General features: G+C 44.0%; 1 long non-coding RNA gene across 1 annotated transcript; it reads left to right on the forward strand.

Moving 5' to 3' along the window:
- The first annotated feature begins 10,386 nt into the window (after positions 1-10,386).
- On the forward strand, positions 10,387-11,940 carry LOC116374709 (uncharacterized). The gene is made up of 4 exons (XR_004210668.1): positions 10,387-10,792; positions 10,900-10,987; positions 11,375-11,448; positions 11,608-11,940. It is a non-coding gene; the product is annotated as an uncharacterized LOC116374709 (long non-coding RNA).
- Positions 11,941-19,299: the final 7,359 nt, after the last annotated feature.

Consider the following 19,299-nt stretch of genomic DNA (forward strand, 5'->3'; position numbering starts at 1 on the left):
TGTTAATGTTTCTACACTCCATTTCAGTGCTGCTCATGGGTCCTTCACCACTCTGCCGGACAGTGGGCGGCCCTGTGGCAGGATTCAATTGCACAGGGCTGGGTTGAGACCCAGTGCCTCAAGCTTAATGATGAGCTTGGAGGGTACTATGGTGTTGAATACTGAGCTGTATTCAATGAACAGCATTACAGGAGGAACAGAGGAACAGTATTCCTCTTGTCCATAGGGGATAGAGCAGTGTGATGGCGATTGAATTGTCTGTAGACCTATTGGGGCTGTCTGCAAATTGAAGTGGGTCTAGGGTGGCAGGTAAGGTGGAGGTGATATGATCCTTGACTAGTCTCTCAAAGCACTTCATGATGACTGAAGTTAGTGCTACAGGGCGATAATCATTTAGTTCAGTTACCTTTGTCTTCTTGGGTACAGGAACAATAATGGTGGCCATCTTGAAGCATGTGGGGACAGCAGACTGGGAAAGGGAGAGATTGAATATGTCCATAAACACACAAGCCAGCTGTTCTGCGCATGCTCTGAGGATGTGGTTATGGATGCCGTCTGGGCCTGCAGCATTGCGAGGGTTAATCACGTCAGCTGCAGTGAAGGAGAGTCTGCAGGTTTTGGTAGCAGGCCATGTCAGTGGCACTGTATTGTCCTCAAAGCGAGCAAAGAAGTTGATTAGTCTGTCTGGGAGCAAGACATCCTGGTCCTCGACGGGGCTGGTTTTCTTTTTGTAATCCGTGATTGACTGTAGACCCTGCCACATACCTCTTGTGTCTGAGCCGTTGAATTGCGACTACTTTGTCTCTATACTGACGCTTAGCTTGTTTGATTTCTCTTGTGAAGGGAATAGCTACACTGTTTGTATTTGGTCATGTTTCCGGTCACCTTGCCCTGGTTAAAAGCAGTGGTTCGCACTTTCAGTTTTGCCCAAATGCTGCCATCAATCCACGGTTTCTGGTTTGGGAATGTTTTAATAGTTGCTGTGGGTACGACATCGCCGATGCACTTGCTAATGAACTCACTCACCGAATCAGCGTATTCGTCAATGTTGTCCACGTGATCGAAGCAATCTTGAAGCAGATTGTTCGGACCAGCGTTGAACAGACCTCAGCGGGGGGGGGGCTTCCTGTTTTAGTTTCTGTCTATAGGCAGGGAGCAACAAAATGGAGTCGTGGTCAGCTTTTCCGAAAGGAGGATGGGGGAGGGCCTTATATGCGTCGCGGAAGTTAGAATAACAATGATCCAGGGTTTTACCAGCCCTGGTGGCACAATCGATATGCTGCTAGAATTTAGGGAGTCTTGTTTTTAGATTAGCCTTGTAAAAATCTCCAGCGACAATGAATGCAGCCTCAGGATATGTGGTTTCCAGTTTCCATAGTGTCAAATAAAGTTCATTCAGGGCCATCGATGTGTCTGCTTGGGGGGGGGAATATATGCGGCTGTGATTATAATCGAAGAGAATTCTCTTGGTAGATAATGAGGTCGACATTTGATTGTGAGGAATTCTAAATCAGGTGAACAGAAGGACTTGAGTTCCTATATGTTGTTATGATCACACCACGTCTCGTTAATTATAAAGCCCCCCCCCCCCCCCCTCTTCTTACCAGAAAGATGCTTGTTTCTGTCGGCGCGATGCTTGAAGAAACCAGCTGGTTGTACCGACTCCCACAGCGTGTCTCGAGTGAGCCATGTTTCCGTGAAGGACATTGGCGAGTGGTATGCTCCGTAGCGGTGCACGATGTTCCCGTCTCCGGAGCCTGTCCAGAAGATCGCTTCGTCTGCCTCTTTTACGGAGTCGTTGTTTTGGTTCGCCGGCTGGGATCCGATCCATTGTCCTGGGTGGTGAGCAAAACAGAGGATCCACTTCGGGAAAGTCTTATTCCTGGTCGTAATGATGGTGAGTTGACGTTGCTCTTAAATCCTTTAGTTCCTCCCGACTGTATGTAATTAAACCTAAGATTACCTGGGGTACCAATGTAAGATATAACACGTAAAAAAAACATACTGCATAATTTCCTAGGAACGCGAAGCGAGGCCGCCATCTCTGTCGGCACCGGATCATATGTCGTTAATCATGAAGCATATAACCCCGCCCTTCTTCTTCCCAGAGAGATGTTTATTTCTGTCTGCGCGACGCATAAAGAATCCCAGTGACTGTACCAACTCGGACAACAAATGCAGAGAGAGCCATGTTTCATTGAAACAGAGTATGTTACAATCACTGATGTTTCTCTGGAAAGCAACCCTTGCCCTAATTTCATCTACCTTGTTATCTAGAGACCGGAAATTGGCGAGTAATATACTTGAAAGAGGTGGGTGGTGTGCACACCTCCGAAGTCTGACCAGGAGGACGCTCGGTATACCTCTTCTGCGGCGTTGTTGTTTTCGGTAGGCCTCTGGAATCAGATCAAATGCCCTGGGTGGTGGTGTGAACAAAGGATCCGTTTCGGGAAAGTCGTATTACTGGGTGTAATGTTGGTAAGTTGACGTCGCTCTGATATCCAATAGTTCTTGACTGGCGGTATGTAATAACACTTAGGATTTTCTGTGCTAACAATGTAAGAAATAGTACATTAACCAGTTGCGACGAGCAAACCCGTATCCGGGAGCATAATCATAGCCTCAAATGCATTAGCATAACGCAACGGACATAAATACCCCTAGAAACTTTTCCTATTCATGAAAATCGCAAATGAAATTCAATAAATATATTCAAACACAAGCTTAGCCTTTTGTTAACAACACTGTCATCTCAGATTTTCAAAATATGCGTTACAGCCAACGCTAGACAATCATTTGTGTAAGTTTATCATGGCATAATGCTATGGTAGGCTCTGCTGGCAGCAGGCAACATTTTCACGAAAATAAGAAAAGCAACCAAATTAAATCATTTACCTTTGAAGAACTTTGGATGCTTTCACTCAATTAGCTACATAATTAGCTACATAATATCGACAGAAACACTGCAAACGTTGTTTAGGATCCATCCTAAAGGTGTTTTTAACAAATATATTTGATAATATATCCGTCGAGGCAGTTGGTTTCTCATAAGAAGCGATTGGAAAAATGGCTACCTCAGTATTTTACACAAGGTTTTCTGCGGGAGACACCATGTGACCACATGCCATATATGGTCCCTTACAGCCATTCTTCAAGGGAAATGCCTACAAATGCTGCAGACACCTTGGGGAAAACGTGGAAAACGTAAGCTGACTCCTAGCTCCTTCACAGCCATATAAGGAGTCATTGGCATGAGGCGGTTTCAAAAAATGCGGCACTTCCTGATTGGAATTTTATTTGGGGTTTTTCTGTAACATCAGTTCTGTGGCACTCACAGACAATATCTTTGCAGTTTTGTAAACGTCAAAGTGTTTTCTTTCCAAAGCTGTCAATTATATGCATAGTCGAGCATCTTTTCATGACAGAATAACTTGTTTAAAACGGGAACGTTTTTCATCCAAAAATTAAAATAGCCCCCTAAATCCAACTGGTTAAAAAACAAAATACTGCATAGTTTCCTAAGGACTAGAAGCGAGGCTACCCTCCCTGTCGGCACCATCTTGCCTACGTCGGCACCATCTTGCCTACGTCGGCACCATCTCGCCTACGTTTCCCAGCAGCCACCACTCCATAGGAACTGCCAAAAGTCAGGAAACAATCTCTTCTGTTCCTGAAGCGAGAGAGGCTGCGGCACCCCTACTTTTCACAATTTCACAGTATTATTCCAAATCATAGTGTGGAAATATATTTAAAATATAGAAAAAAATCAAGATTTTAACTGCACTGGGCTTCAAACTAATTAACATAATAAAATAATCCCTATTCAAATCTGTCTGTTTAAGCTAGAAATATACTTTTTTTGTTGTATAGCCTCAGTCCACCTCATCCGCCTGTCGGCCTTCCGTATCTGCGGTGGAAAGTGGCAGGGATACAGCACTATTTGTCAGACTAGGAGACATCCAAAAAAATCGAATTTGTCAAACGGTTTGGCCTACTAACTAACATACCTTTCTATGGAAAAATGAGAGTGCCACAAACGATGGTGTTTTCCGTTTTGGTCTACGACCCCGACAAGCCCCACCGGACTTTTCTGAAGTAGGTACCGTTGATGTGCCAACTTTTGTCCTTGTTGCCTGCCTTTCCTTCACTTTGCGGTCCAACTATTCCCAAACCATCTAAATTGGGTTGATGTCGGGTGATTGTGGAGGCCAGGACATCTGATGCAGCACCGTCATTCTCCTTCTTGGTCAAATAGCCCTTACACAGTCCTGTTGAAAAACAAATTATAGTCCCACTAAGCGCAAACTAGATGGGATGGCGTATCACTGCAGAATGCTGTGGTAGCCATGCTGGTTATGTCATGCCCCGATCTGTTTCACTTGTCCTTGTGATTGTCTCCACCCCCTCCAGGTGTCGCTTATTTTCCCAGGTGTATTTATCCCTGTGTTTCCTGTCTCTCTGTGCCAGTTCGTCTTGTCTTGTCAAGTCAACCAGCGTGTTTTTCCCGTGCTCCTGCTTTTTCCTATCTCTCTCTCTAGTCCTCCCCTGACTCTGTACCCACCCGTCTGCCTGCCTGCCACTCTGCCTGCCACTCTGTACCTTCTGGACTCTGACCTTGTTTTTAACTTTTTGCCTGTCCACGACCATTCTCTTGCCTGCCCCTTGGATACTAATAAATATCAGAGACTCGAACCATCTGCCTCCCGTGTCTGCATCTGAGTCTCGCTCTGTGCCCTTATAGGTTAAGTGTTGCTTGAATTCTAAATAAATCAGTGTCACCAGCAAAGCACCATCACTCCTCCTCCTCCATGCTTCACTGTGGGAACCAGACATGAAGAGGTCACCCGTTCACCTACTTTGTGTCTCACAAAGACAAGGCGGTTGGAACCAAAAATCTAAAAGTTGGACTCATCAGACCAAAAGGACCAATTTTCCCCCGGTCAAATTTCCATTGCTTGTGTTTCTTGGCCCAAGCAAGTCTGTTCTTATTATTGGTGTCCTTTAGTAGTGGTTATTTCTGCAGCAGAGGTAACTCTGTCTTCCTTTCCTGTGACGGTCCTCATGAGAGCCAGTTTCATCGTATCGCTTGATGGTTTTGCGACTGCACTTGAAGTTCTTAACATTTTCCGGATTGACTGACCATCATGTCTTAAATCAATGATGGACTTTCATTTCTCTTTGGTTATTAGAGCTGTTCTTGGTCTTTTACCAGCTAGGGCTAACTTCAGTATACCACCCCTAATCTTGTCAAAACACAACTGATTGGCTCAAACGCATTAAGAAGGAAAGAAATTCCACAAATGAACTTTTAACAAGGCACACCTGTTAATTGAAATCCATTCCAGGTAACTACCTCATGATGATGGTTGAGAGAATGCCAAGAGTGTGCAAAGCTGTCATCAAGGCAAATGGTGGCTACTTCGCAAAATATCAAATAAATATATATTGTATTCATTGGACAATAAATTAGATGATGTACGATCACAAATCTCCTACCAGGACAAAAAAAACAGGACATAAAAAACTGTAATATCTTGTGTTTCACCGAATTGTGGTTGAATGACGACATGGAAAACATTAAACTGGCGGGAAATACCCTGTACCAACTAGATAAAACGGCACACTTTGGTCAGACAAGGGAGGATGTCTGTGTATATTTGTAAACAACAGCTGGTGCATGAAATCTAAGGAAGTCTCTAGATTTTGCTTGCCTGAAGTAGAGTATCTCATGATAAGCTGCAGACCTAACTCTTTGCCAAGAGTTTTTATCTATTTTATTCGTGACTGTTTGTTTACCACCACAGACGGATGCTGGCACTAAGACCTTACTCGGTCAGCTGTATAAGGAAATAAGCAAATAGGAAACCACTCACCCAGAGGTGGCGCTCCTAGTGGCTGGGGACTTTAATGCAGGGGAAACTTAAATCAGTTTTACCTAATTTCTATCAGCATTTTAAATGCGCAACACTCCATTTGGCAAATCTGACCATAATTATATCCTCCTGATTCCTGCTTACATGAAAAAATTAAAACAGGAAGCACCAGTGACTCGGTCTATAAAAAAGTGGTCAGATGAAGGAGATGCTAAACTACAGGACTGTTTTGCTAGCACAGACTGGAATATGTTCCGAGATTCTTCCGATGGCATTGAGGAGTACACCACATCAGTCACTGGCTTTATCAATAAGTGTATCGAGGATGTCGTCCCCACACTGACTGTACATACATGCTAGAGGTCGACCGATTTATAATTTTTCAACACCGATACTGATTATTGGAGGACCAAAAAAAGCCGATACCGATTAATCTGTCAATTTTTTGTTATTTGTAATAATGACAATTACAACAACTGAATTAACACTTATTTTAACATATAATACATCAATAAAAATCAATTTAGCCTCAAATAAATAATGAAACATGTTCAATTTGGTTTAAATAATGCAAAAACTAAGTGGAGAAGAAAGTAAAAGTGCAATATGTGCCATATAAAAAAGCTAACATTTAGGTTCCTTGCTCAGAACATGAGAACATATGAAAACTGGTGGTTCCGTTTAACATGAGACTTCAATATTCCAAGGTAAGAGGTTTTAGGTTTTAGTTAGTATTTATAGGACTATTTATCTCTATACCATTTGTATTCCATATACCTTTGACTATTGGATGTTCTTATAGGCACTTTAGTATTGCCAGTGTAACAGTATAGCTTCCGTCCCTCTCCTCACTCCTACCTGGGCTCGAACGAGGAACACATCGACAACAGCCATCCTCGAAGCAGCGTTACCCATGCAGAGCAAGGGGAACAACTACTCCAAGTCTCAGAGCGAGTGATGTTTGAAACACTATTAGCGCGCACCCTGCTAACTAGCTAGCCATTTCACATCTGTTACACCAGCCTAATCTTGGGAGTTGATAGGATTGAAGTCATAACAGCTCAATACTTGAAGCACAGCGAAGAGCTGTTGGCAAAACGCATGAAAGTGCCAGACGTTTTTTATAATCAATCCTCAGGTTGTTTTTAAAATATATATAATCGATAATATATCAACCGCAAATGTCTTTCACAGTAGGAGAGGGAACAACAATAGCTGTCCAAATTCTGTTGCATGAGCAATACTCATGTGACCACTTGACGCAATGTTATCGTTCTGGCTCATTTTTCAAAATAAAAGCCTGAAACTATGTCTGAAGACTGACACCTTGAGGAAGCGATAGGAAAAGGAATCTGGTTGATATCCCCTTAAATGGAGCAATGGCAGGCTATGGAACATGGAGTTTTCAAAATAGAAACCACTTCCTGCTTTGATTTTCCTCAGGGTTTCGCCTGCAATATCAATTCTGTTATACTCACAGACAATATTTTGACAGTTTTGGAAACTTTAGAGTGTTTTCTATCCCAATCTGTCAATTATATGCATATTCTAGCATCTGGTCCTGAGAAATAGGCCGTTAACTTTGGGAACGTTATTTTTCCAAACGTTAAAATAGTCCCCCCTAGCTGCAAGAGGTGGAAACAGTCAAAGGGTGTGAATACTTTCTGAAGGAATTGTATGATACTGACTTGTAAGTCTCTGTGCTATGTCCCTGTAGGGGCACATGATTCAGTACCCTCTGTTCAGTGATGGTCACAGCACCGCCCCGCTTTCTGCAGTAGCCTGACAGTCAGCGGTGAGTGTGCAGGACAGGCCAGGCTAGGTGTTTGTGGTTGGAAAATGGTCTGACATATGAGGCTGTCTTTTACACAAAATCTTGTCTCTCCCCCACACCCGCCATTGTCGTGTCTGGAGAAGTTGGACTGGAGTGTGAACCCGCTGGGTGACGGACCCTGTCCTGCCTGCTGTCAGCCTGCCCCCTAATGACCAGCTTCTCCCTGCTGGCCTGCATCTTCAAACTCTGCTGCTTGTAGCTACACAGCCTCCTACGGGCCAGCGCCTTCGCAGGAATAAAGCAGCACCGCCTCTTACTGGCCAGCACACTGGCAGGTAAACAGGTTCATTGATACGCTTTTTACATTGATATGACACATATTATTAGCATTAGAATTAGAACATTTATATAAATGGTGAAAAGCATAGGAGACAGAATGGATACATTGCTATCCACATGGATACATTGCTATCTGTTTGTTAGGTGGTTCTTGAAATGTGACCTAAGAATCAGCCATATCATCGTCCTACAGGAACAGGGCACCTGAAGTCAGTGAATCTGTCCAATGACGCCCTGTGCTCTACGGGATTTGAGCTGGTCCTGAAAACTCTGTCTCTTCAATGTCTCACTCAACTCGATCTGTCTGCCATCCACTGTGGAACCGCTGACCACCCTCCTTCAAAACATCTGACGTTAGTACTCCTTTCCCAGATGAACACACACACACACACACACACATACAAATGCACAAATACAAATGCACACACACACACAAATTAAAATAAAATAATATTCTATTGTGTACTTTTACATGAATTAAACATTGTTTGTCTAAATAACTGCATAAACTTTCACAGTCTCATCAGTAAATATTTACTTAGTTGAGGAAATTTGTCCAGGAAGGGACATGATGAAGACTGTAAATACAATAAATAAATCAGTAAAATCATAAAGAAGCTTTCAACAGAATTTGTTGAAACAATTGGTTGGGTTTCTGGTAATGGAACTTTGTTTCTCAGTAAAGTGTTTGTTATCTGTGGTCTGCTAACCAGTAAACCTAAACTACGGGTCTGAGGCAGGCGCCTTGCAAGTTGTGAAAACATTTCACAGGTTGAAAAGGAAGTTTGTCATCCACTTCTCTGCTGCACAACTTTGCCTGGGCTTTCCTCGCAGCGTTACCCATGCATACTCCAAGTCTCTGTGTTTGAAACACTATTAGCTGCTAACTAGCTAGCCATTTCACATCTGTTACACCAGCCTAATCTTGGGAGTTGATAGGATTGAAGTCATAACAGCTCAATACTTGAAGCACAGCGAAGAGCTGTTGGCATGAAAGTGTTTTTTATAATCAATCCTCAGGTCCCCGCAAATGTCTTTCACAGTAGGAGAGGGAACAACTAGCTGTCAAATTCTGTTGCATGAGCAATACTCATGTGACCACTTGACGCAATGTTATCGTTCTGGTCCAAAATAAAAGCCTGAAACTATGTCTGAAGACTGACACCTTGAGGAAGCGATAGGAAAAGGAATCTGGTTGATATCCCCTTAAATGGAGCAATGGCAGGCTATGGAACATGGAGTTTTCAAAATAGAAACCACTTCCTGCTTTGATTTTCCTCAGGGTTTCGCCTGCAATATCAATTCTGTTATACTCACAGACAATATTTTGACAGTTTTGGAAACTTTAGAGTGTTTTCTATCCCAATCTGTCAATTATATGCATATTCTAGCATCTGGTCCTGAGAAATAGGCCGTTAACTTTGGGAACGTTATTTTTCCAAACGTTAAAATAGTCCCCCCTAGCTGCAAGAGGTGGAAACAGTCAAAGGGTGTGAATACTTTCTGAAGGAATTGTATGATACTGACTTGTAAGTCTCTGTGCTATGTCCCTGTAGGGGCACATGATTCAGTACCCTCTGTTCAGTGATGGTCACAGCACCGCCCCGCTTTCTGCAGTAGCCTGACAGTCAGCGGTGAGTGTGCAGGACAGGCCAGGCTAGGTGTTTGTGGTTGGAAAATGGTCTGACATATGAGGCTGTCTTTTACACAAAATCTTGTCTCTCCCCCACACCCGCCATTGTCGTGTCTGGAGAAGTTGGACTGGAGTGTGAACCCGCTGGGTGACGGACCCTGTCCTGCCTGCTGTCAGCCTGCCCCCTAATGACCAGCTTCTCCCTGCTGGCCTGCATCTTCAAACTCTGCTGCTTGTAGCTACACAGCCTCCTACGGGCCAGCGCCTTCGCAGGAATAAAGCAGCACCGCCTCTTACTGGCCAGCACACTGGCAGGTAAACAGGTTCATTGATACGCTTTTTACATTGATATGACACATATTATTAGCATTAGAATTAGAACATTTATATAAATGGTGAAAAGCATAGGAGACAGAATGGATACATTGCTATCCACATGGATACATTGCTATCTGTTTGTTAGGTGGTTCTTGAAATGTGACCTAAGAATCAGCCATATCATCGTCCTACAGGAACAGGGCACCTGAAGTCAGTGAATCTGTCCAATGACGCCCTGTGCTCTACGGGATTTGAGCTGGTCCTGAAAACTCTGTCTCTTCAATGTCTCACTCAACTCGATCTGTCTGCCATCCACTGTGGAACCGCTGACCACCCTCCTTCAAAACATCTGACGTTAGTACTCCTTTCCCAGATGAACACACACACACACACACACACATACAAATGCACAAATACAAATGCACACACACACACAAATTAAAATAAAATAATATTCTATTGTGTACTTTTACATGAATTAAACATTGTTTGTCTAAATAACTGCATAAACTTTCACAGTCTCATCAGTAAATATTTACTTAGTTGAGGAAATTTGTCCAGGAAGGGACATGATGAAGACTGTAAATACAATAAATAAATCAGTAAAATCATAAAGAAGCTTTCAACAGAATTTGTTGAAACAATTGGTTGGGTTTCTGGTAATGGAACTTTTGTTTCTCAGTAAAGTGTTTGTTATCTGTGGTCTGCTAACCAGTAAACCTAAACTACGGGTCTGAGGCAGGCGCCTTGCAAGTTGTGAAAACATTTCACAGGTTGAAAAGGAAGTTTGTCATCCACTTCTCTGCTGCACAACTTTGCCTTTGGTATTCAAGCTAAGAAGCATGTGCTGATATGGTAGGATACAATGGTTGTCTATTCAAGTGTGTACACCATTTGACATAATGGAGAGCTATGGCATGATGGTATTATTTCATTTTTACCTTATGGGGTATTGTGTGTAGGCAGGTGACAAAAAGCGCCTGTTTTCTGTGGTCTGCTAACCAGTAAACCTAAACCACGGGTCTGAGGCAGGCACCTCATGTTGAAAAGGTAGTATGGCATCCACTTATCTGCTGCACAACTTTGCCGTTGGTATTCAAGCTAAGAAGCATGTGCTGATATAGTAGTTAGGATACATTGGTTGTATATTAAAGTGTGTACACCATTTTACTTAATGGAGAGCTATGGCAAGATGATCTTCAATAGAGGAACAAATGTAGTGATGGTCCCCCTGTAAGTAGGATTCATGTCAACTAGTAATGTTTAAGCTGGAGGCCAAGCTGAGAACTCAACACTGACATATTGGGTGATAGACATAGTACCAACTGCCTGGTCAAGGGCATACCATTATATGTGGGATTTGATTGGTCCCTTGCTGAAAATGGGAAAGGAGTCACAGAGAACATGGTTCTGATTGGTTCTTTGTGTGTTCCACAGGAAGACTGCTCCCTGACCTACCTGAGTCTTGCAGGAAATCAACTGATGGACGGCAGAGTGGCCACCCTCGCCAGGTGTGTGTTTGTGGTTTCTCTCAATGTATATCACCCTTGTCCTTCTATATTTAGCTGCCTGGGTCTTTTCCAAGTGTCTGCCCTGTACACTACCTCTGGATCATGTGACCCGACTGTCCAGTACTGAGATCTGTAAGTTCAGTGTGTCCTGCTGTCCAGGTGTTGGCCTGTCTGTCTCTCCGTGGTGTATGTGGACCTGTCAGAGAAACAGGCAGGGACCTCAGTGGGACTCCACAGCCTCCTCTCCACCCAGCTACCTTTGACCTATCTGAACCTCCATGCAACCTCCCAACATTTGCTGATGGACTGAAGAAATGGTCAAGCTGAGAAATGATTAAATCGCTTTGATCTGTCATGTTCCCCCTAGTCTCTTCCCACAGCCACTGTATCTCTGACACAACACTGGGGGTGGAGCATCATGAGTCTTACCAGTGAAACAATGTTCACACCCAACTGGTTGTGAGTTTAAAATAAACACAGCTTCACACTTTGGTTTCCTGACAGGCCTTCTTCTCACTGTTTAATATTTCTACAAAGGAGGGTGTTGGGTGAGCTTCAAGATACTGTGGTAAAGTTCCTAGTCGCACATCAGTGTTATCACCTTAATGTATCACTATATCACTCAGAGATTGGGCCAAGCCAATTATGGTTAGGATAACTCATTTCATCACCATTTATTGTAATTTCCCATTTCTAAAAAGCAATTACTAAATGGTTTCTGTTAGTGCAACTTGTGGATGGTGCTACTTGTTAATTATTTAAGCATACCCATTGTGCTGCTAACCACACTATTACACTATTCAGGTTGGGGACATTTTTTTTAAACGATGCATGCGTTCATACTGAAATACTTTATAGAGAGTGCAGCATGAGCAAATCATTGGACACGTAGTCTCTTCCCACAGCTGCTGTGTCTAACCTTTTAGTTTGAGGCAAGCCAGACTAAGACATGCATGTGGTTATACTCAAGTCTAGCTAGAATCCTCTCAGATGCAGATAAATAAACATTACACTACATAAACTTATGTATGTTTAATTTGAGTCTTCCTAAAACTGCAACCCTTCCCAGTTGGCTTTACAGCCTTTTTGTATTTTATTTGACTAGTAGACCTGTATTCTTTTAGGAACTCAGTCATGGTCCTACAGTTGTATAAGGTAGTTGTTGTGAAATTGTTAGATTACTTGTTAGATATTACCGCACGGTCGGAACTAGAATCACAAGCATTTCGCTACACTCGTATTAACATCTGCTAACCATGTATATGTGACCAATAAGATTTGATTTGATTTGTTGAGAGTTAGAAAAGTGGAATTCACAAGGTGTATCTTTTGATGACAGGTTGCAGAGTGATCTCAGGCATTTATATTATGTTATATTAATATTATGCATTATGTAGATATATCTACTTCAGTGTGTCTTTGTGGGGGCGGTTAAACAGTGCATTCGGAAAGTATTCAGACTCCTTCACTTTCTCCACATTTTTACGTTACAGCCTTATTCTAAAATTGAATAAGTCGTTTTTTGTCCTCATCAATCTACACACAATACCCCATAATACCAAAGCAAAAACTGGTTTTAGGATTTTTTTTTGCAAATACATTAAAAAAAGTATAAAAATAAATATCAAATGTACATAAGTATTCAGCTTCTTTGGCAGCGATTACAGCCTTGAGTATGACGCTACAAGCTCGGCACACCTGTATTTGGGAGTTTCTCCTATTCTTCTCTGCAGATCCTCTCAAGCTCTTTTAGGTTGGATGTGGAGCATCGCTGCACAGCTTTTTTCAGGTCTCTCCAGAGATGTTCAATCGGGATCAAGTCTGGGGTCTGGCTGGGCCACTCAAGGACATTCAGAGACTTGTCCCGAAGCCACTCCTGCATTGTGTTGACTGTGTGCTTAGGGTTGTTGTCCTGTTGGAAAGTGAAACTTCACCCCATTCTGAGGTCCTGAGCACTCTGGAGCAGGTTTTCATCAAGGATCTCTGTACTTTGCTACATTCATCTCCCAGTCCCTGCCGCTGATAAACATCCCCACAGCATGATGCTGCCATCAGCATGCTTCACCGTAGGGATGGTGCCAGGTTTCCTCCAGATGTGACGCTTGACATTCAGGCCAAAGAATTCAATCTTGGTTTCATCAGACCAGAAAATCATGTTTCTCATGTTCTGAGAGTCCTTTAGGTACTTTTTGTCAAACTCCAAGCGGGCTGTTGTGTGCTTTTTACTGAGTAGTGGGTTCTGTCTGGATACTCAGGCCTGATTTGGCCTGATTTGTGAAGTTCTTGGTCACCTTGGTCACCTCACTGACCAATGCCCTTTATCCCCCAATTGCTCAGTTTGGCTGGGTGACCAGCTCTAGGAAGAGTCTTGGTGGTTCCAAACTTCTTCCATTTGGAATGATGGAGGCCACTGTGTTCTTGGGGACCTTACATGCTGCAGAAATGTTTTGGGACCCTTCCCCAGAACTGTGCCTCGACACAACCCTGTCTCGGGGCTCTACAGACAATTCCTTTGACCTCATGGCTTGATTTTTGCTCTGACATGTACTGTCAACTGTGGGACCTTATATAGACAGGTGTGTGCCTTTCTAAATCATGTCCAATCAATGTAATCTACCACAGGTGGACTCCAATCAAGTTGTAGAGACATCTCAAGGATGATCAATGGAATCCGGATGCACCTGAGCTCAATTTTGAGACTCATAGCAAAGGGTCTGAATAATTATGTATGGTATTTCTGTTTTTTATTTTTATTAAAACCATTTTTAAATTTTTTCGCATTGTCAATTTGTGCAGATTGATGGGAAAACAATTATTTAATCAATTTTAGGATAAGTCTGTAACTTTCACGCCCTGACCTTAGAGATCCTTTTTATGTCTCTGTTTTGGTTTGGTCAGGGCGTGAGTTGCGGTGGGCATTTTATGTTTTGTGTTCTATGTTTTCTATTTCTTTGTGTTTGGCCGGGTATGGTTCTCAATCAGGGACAGCTGTCTATCGTTGTCTCTCATTGGGAACCATACTTAGGTACCCTTTTCCCACATGTGTGTGTGTGTGTGAGGTTGTCTCTGTTTAGAGCACTTTGCTTGTGAGCTTCACGTTTTAAAAAAATGTAGTGTTTATTGTTTTGTTTGGCGTCATTTTGCTTAAAATAAAGAAAATGTACGCTCACCACGCTTGCACCTTGGTCCTCATCCTTCAACAGCCGTGAGAGAACCTCCCAACCACCAAAGGACCAAGCAGCGTGGTGTAATGGACTCCTGGACATGGGATGAGATCTTGGATGGGAAGGGACCCTGGAGGCACGCCATCCACAGGAGGAACTGGAGGCAGCTAAGGCTGAGTGGCAACATTACGAGGGAACACGGCTGGCAAGGAAGCCAGAGAGGCAGCCCCAACCAAAACATGTTTGGGGGGGCACATGGGGAGTGTGACAGAGTCAAGTTGGAGACCTGAGCCAACTCCCCGTGCTTACCGTGGCGGGCGTCGTACTGGTCAGGCACCGTGTTATGCAGTGGAGCGCACGGTGTCTCCTGTGTGCGTTCTTAGCCCGGTGCGCTACATCCCAGCTCCCCGCATCTGCCGGGCTAGGGTGAGGATCCAGCCAGGACGGATTGTGCCAGCCCTGCTCTCCAGACCTCCAGTGCGTCTCCTCGGGCCAGGATATCCTGCGCCGGCTCTAAGCAAGGTTTCCCCAGTTCACCAGTAGAACCCAATGCGGCCTGTTCCAGCTCCCCGCACGTGCCGGACTAGTCTCCCAGTCCCTGCCACTGATAAACATCCCCACAGCATGATGCTGCCATCAGCATGCTTCACCGTAGGGATGGTGCCAGGTTTCCTCCAGATGTGACGCTTGACATTCAGGCCAAAGAATTCAATCTTGGTTTCATCAGACCAGAAAAGGCCGCATTGCGTTCTACTGGTGAACTGGGGAAACCTTGCTTAGAGCCGGCGCAGGATATCCTGGCCCGAGGAGACTCACTGGAGGTCTGGAGAGCAGAAGTTTGCATCCTGTAGCTCCAACTCCAAAAAGTTCTGGGACACCGTGAAGTCCATGGAGAACAAGAGCACCTCCTCCCAGCTGCCCACTGCACTGAGGCCAGGTAACACGGTCACCACTGATAAATCCATGATTATCGAAAACTTCAATAAGCATTTCTCAACGGCTGGCCATGCCTTCCGCCTGACTACTTCAACCTCGGCCAACAGCTCCGCCCCCCCCCCGCAGCTCCTTGCCCAAGCCTCTCCAGGTTCTCCTTTAACCAAATCCAGATAGCAGATGTTCTGAAAGAGCTGCAAAACCTGGACCCGTACAAATCAGCTGGGCTTGACAATCTGGACCCTCTATTTCTGAAACTATCTGCCACCATTGTCGCAACCCCTATTACCAGCCTGTTCAACCTCTCTTTCATATCGTCTGAGATCCCCAAGGATTGGAAAGCTGCCGCAGTCATCCCCCTCTTCAAAGGGGAGACACCCTGGACCCAAACTGTTACAGACCTATATCCATCCTGCCCTGCCTATCTAAGGTCTTCGAAAGCCAAGTCAACAAACAGGTCACTGACCATCTCGAATCCCACCGCACCTTCTCCGCTGTGCAATCTGGTTTCCGAGCCGGTCATGGGTGCACCTCAGCCACACTCAAGGTACTCAACGATATCATAACCGCCATCGATAAAAGACAGTACTGTGCAGCCGTCTTCATCGACCTTGCCAAGGCTTTCGACTCTGTCAATCACCATATTCTTATCGGCAGACTCAGGAGCCTCGGTTTTTCGGATGACTGCCTTGCCTGGTTCACCAATTACTTTGCAGACAGAGTTCAGTGCGTCAAATCGGAGGGCATGCTGTCTGGTCCTCTGGCAGTCTCTATGGGGGTGCCACAGGGTTCAATTCTCGGGCCGACTCTTTTCTCTGTGTATATCAATGATGTTGCTCTTGCTGCGGGCGATTCCCTGATCCACCTCTACGCAGACGACACCATTCTATATACCTTCGGCCCGTCTTTGAACACTGTGCTATCTAACCTCCAAACAAGCTTCAATGCCATACAACACTCCTTCCGTGGCCTCCAACTGCTCTTAAACGCTAGTAAAACCAAATGCATGCTTTTCAACCGGTCGCTGCCTGCACCCGCATGCCCGACTAGCATCACCACCCTGGATGGTTCCGACCTAGAATATGTGGACGTCTATAAGTACCTAGGTGTCTGGCTAGACTGCAAACTCCTTCCAGACTCATATCAAACATCTCCAATCGAAAATCAAATCAAGAGTCGGCTTTCTATTCCGCAACAAAGCCTCCTTCACTCACGCCGCCAAGCTTACCCTAGTAAAACTGACTATCCTACCGATCCTCGACTTCGGCGATGCCATCTACAAAATGGCTTCCAACACTCTACTCAGCAAACTGGATGCAGTCTATCACAGTGCCATCCGTTTCGTCACTAAAGCACCTTATACCACCCACCACTGCGACTTGTATGCTCTAGTCGGCTGGCCCTCGCTACATATTCGTCGCCAGACCCACTGGCTCCAGGTCATCTACAAGTCCATGCTAGGTAAAGCTCCGCCTTATCTCAGCTCACTGGTCACGATGGCAACACCCATCCGTAGCACGCGCTCCAGCAGGTGTATCTCACTGATCATCCCTAAAGCCAACACCTCATTTGGCCGCCTTTCGTTCCAGTACTCTGCTGCCTGTGACTGGAACGAATTGCAAAAATCGCTGAAGTTGGAGACTTTTATCTCCCTCACCAACTTCAAACATCAGCTATCTGAGCAGCTAACCGATCGCTGCAGCTGTACATAGTCTATTGGTAAATAGCCCACCCTTTTTCACCTACCTCATCCCCATACTGTTTTTATTTATTTACTTTTCTGCTCTTTTGCACACCAATATCTCTACCTGTACATGACCATCTGATCATTCATCACTCCAGTGTTAATCTGCAAAATTGTAATTATTTGCCTACCTCCTCATGCCTTTTGCACACATTGTATATAGACTCCCCCTTTGGTTTCTACTGTGTTATTGACTTGTTAATTGTTTACTCCATGTGTAACTCTTTGTTGTCTGCTCACACTGCTATGCTTTATCTTGGCCAGGTCGCAGTTGCAAATGAGAACTTGTTCTCAACTAGCCTACCTGGTTAAATAAAGGTAAAATAAAAATAATAAAAATTAAAAAGAGTAGGCCTGGTGAGTCCTGTGCCAGGGTCTCCCTCCTGTCCGGGGCCGGCGGCGAGGGTGCCCAGTCCGGGGTCGAGGGGCGATGGTCCCCGCTCGAGAGGTGCTACCTAAGTGGGCCAAGCCTGAGGTGGACCGGGGTCCAAGTCCCGCACCAGAGCCGCCACCACGGATAGATGCTCACCCAGACCCTCCCCTATAGGTTTAGGTTTTGAATTTCAAATTCCTTATATTAAGCAAACCAGACTGCACAATTATTTTAAGATTTTTTTATATTGACGGATAGCCAGGGGCACAGTCCAACACTCAGACATAATTTACAAATGAAGCATTTGTGTTCAGTGAGTTTGCCAGATCAGATGCAGTAGGGATGACCAGAGATGTTCTCTTGATTGTGTGTGTGAATTGGACAATTTTCCTGTTAAAATGTAACGAGTACTTTTGGGTGTCAGGGAAAATGTATATCGAGTAAAAAGTACATTTATTTTCTTTCGGATGTAGTGAAGTAAAAGTTGCCAAAAATATAATTAAGAAAGTAAAGTACAGATACCCCCCCCCCAAAAAAAAAATTAAGTAGTACTTTACACCACTGCTTTGCAGTAATTCGACCATGAAGGCCTGATTTACGCAGTCTCCTCTGAACAGTTGATGTTAAAATGTGTCTGTTACTTGAACTCGGAAGCATTTATTTGGGATGTAATTTCTAAGGCTTGTAACTCTAATGAACTTATCCTCTGCAGCAGAGGTAACTCTGGGTCTTCCTTTCTTCTGGCGGTCCTCATGAGAGCCAGTTTCATTTAGAAGGCAAAAATCATATTTAATCTTCTCACAAATAGTTTCATATTAAATCATATATGTTCCACAAAATGTAGCTGTAAATCTGATAACTTAGAGTTACCGTTATTTGGTTATACCGTCCTTAACAAGATCACAAAACAACAACTGATTTGACATTATTGTTCTTTAAGTCCCTCCTGACCCTCATTATTTACGTGAGAAATATTTTTTAATGTCTAACCTTTTGATGTTACAGTACTGCAAAACCTCTCTCTGTTGTAACAAAGGGATTTTTAACTTCCATTTCTGCAGAGTGGGAGAGAGAGTTCCTGCGAGGTTTTCACTGCCTCCATAAAACTGGCCAACTCCCCCAGGAGAAGGGGGTTCTTGAAACCTTTGGTTAGCCAGAACCTTTGATCTCCATCCAGGAGGGCAAGTCATGACGAGACCTATTTAGTTACATTTCATTGGGCCTATTTAGTTGCTATCTATATGCCTTACATTTTACCTCACAAAAGAAGGTCAACATATTTACCTGCACAAACCAGAAGAAGACCAATACTGATGATAAGAGAGGTGGTCCTCATATTCTCCTCAGTCACAAGATACTGAATGTTTTGGGCCAGTGTTGTCGCAAAATACATTTTAGACATGGACCACTTACACCCTTGAAATCATTAGCACAACCCTTTATCGTTAGCAGTTATCACGACTAACATTATGTACTACAGCGTGACTTGTGTTTACATTTTTAGTGGTACTCTGAAAGTAGTGAATATACCTTTGTCAGTTGAGGGGGGAATTTGATCTGTATTGCGGAAGATCTGTGTTAAAATGCAGGGTGGGGGCAGCAGCGTAGCCTAGTGGTTAGAGCGTTGGACTAGTAAC

Source organism: Oncorhynchus kisutch, linkage group LG7 (genome assembly GCF_002021735.2).
Source record: "Oncorhynchus kisutch isolate 150728-3 linkage group LG7, Okis_V2, whole genome shotgun sequence".
NCBI lineage: Eukaryota > Metazoa > Chordata > Actinopteri > Salmoniformes > Salmonidae > Oncorhynchus > Oncorhynchus kisutch.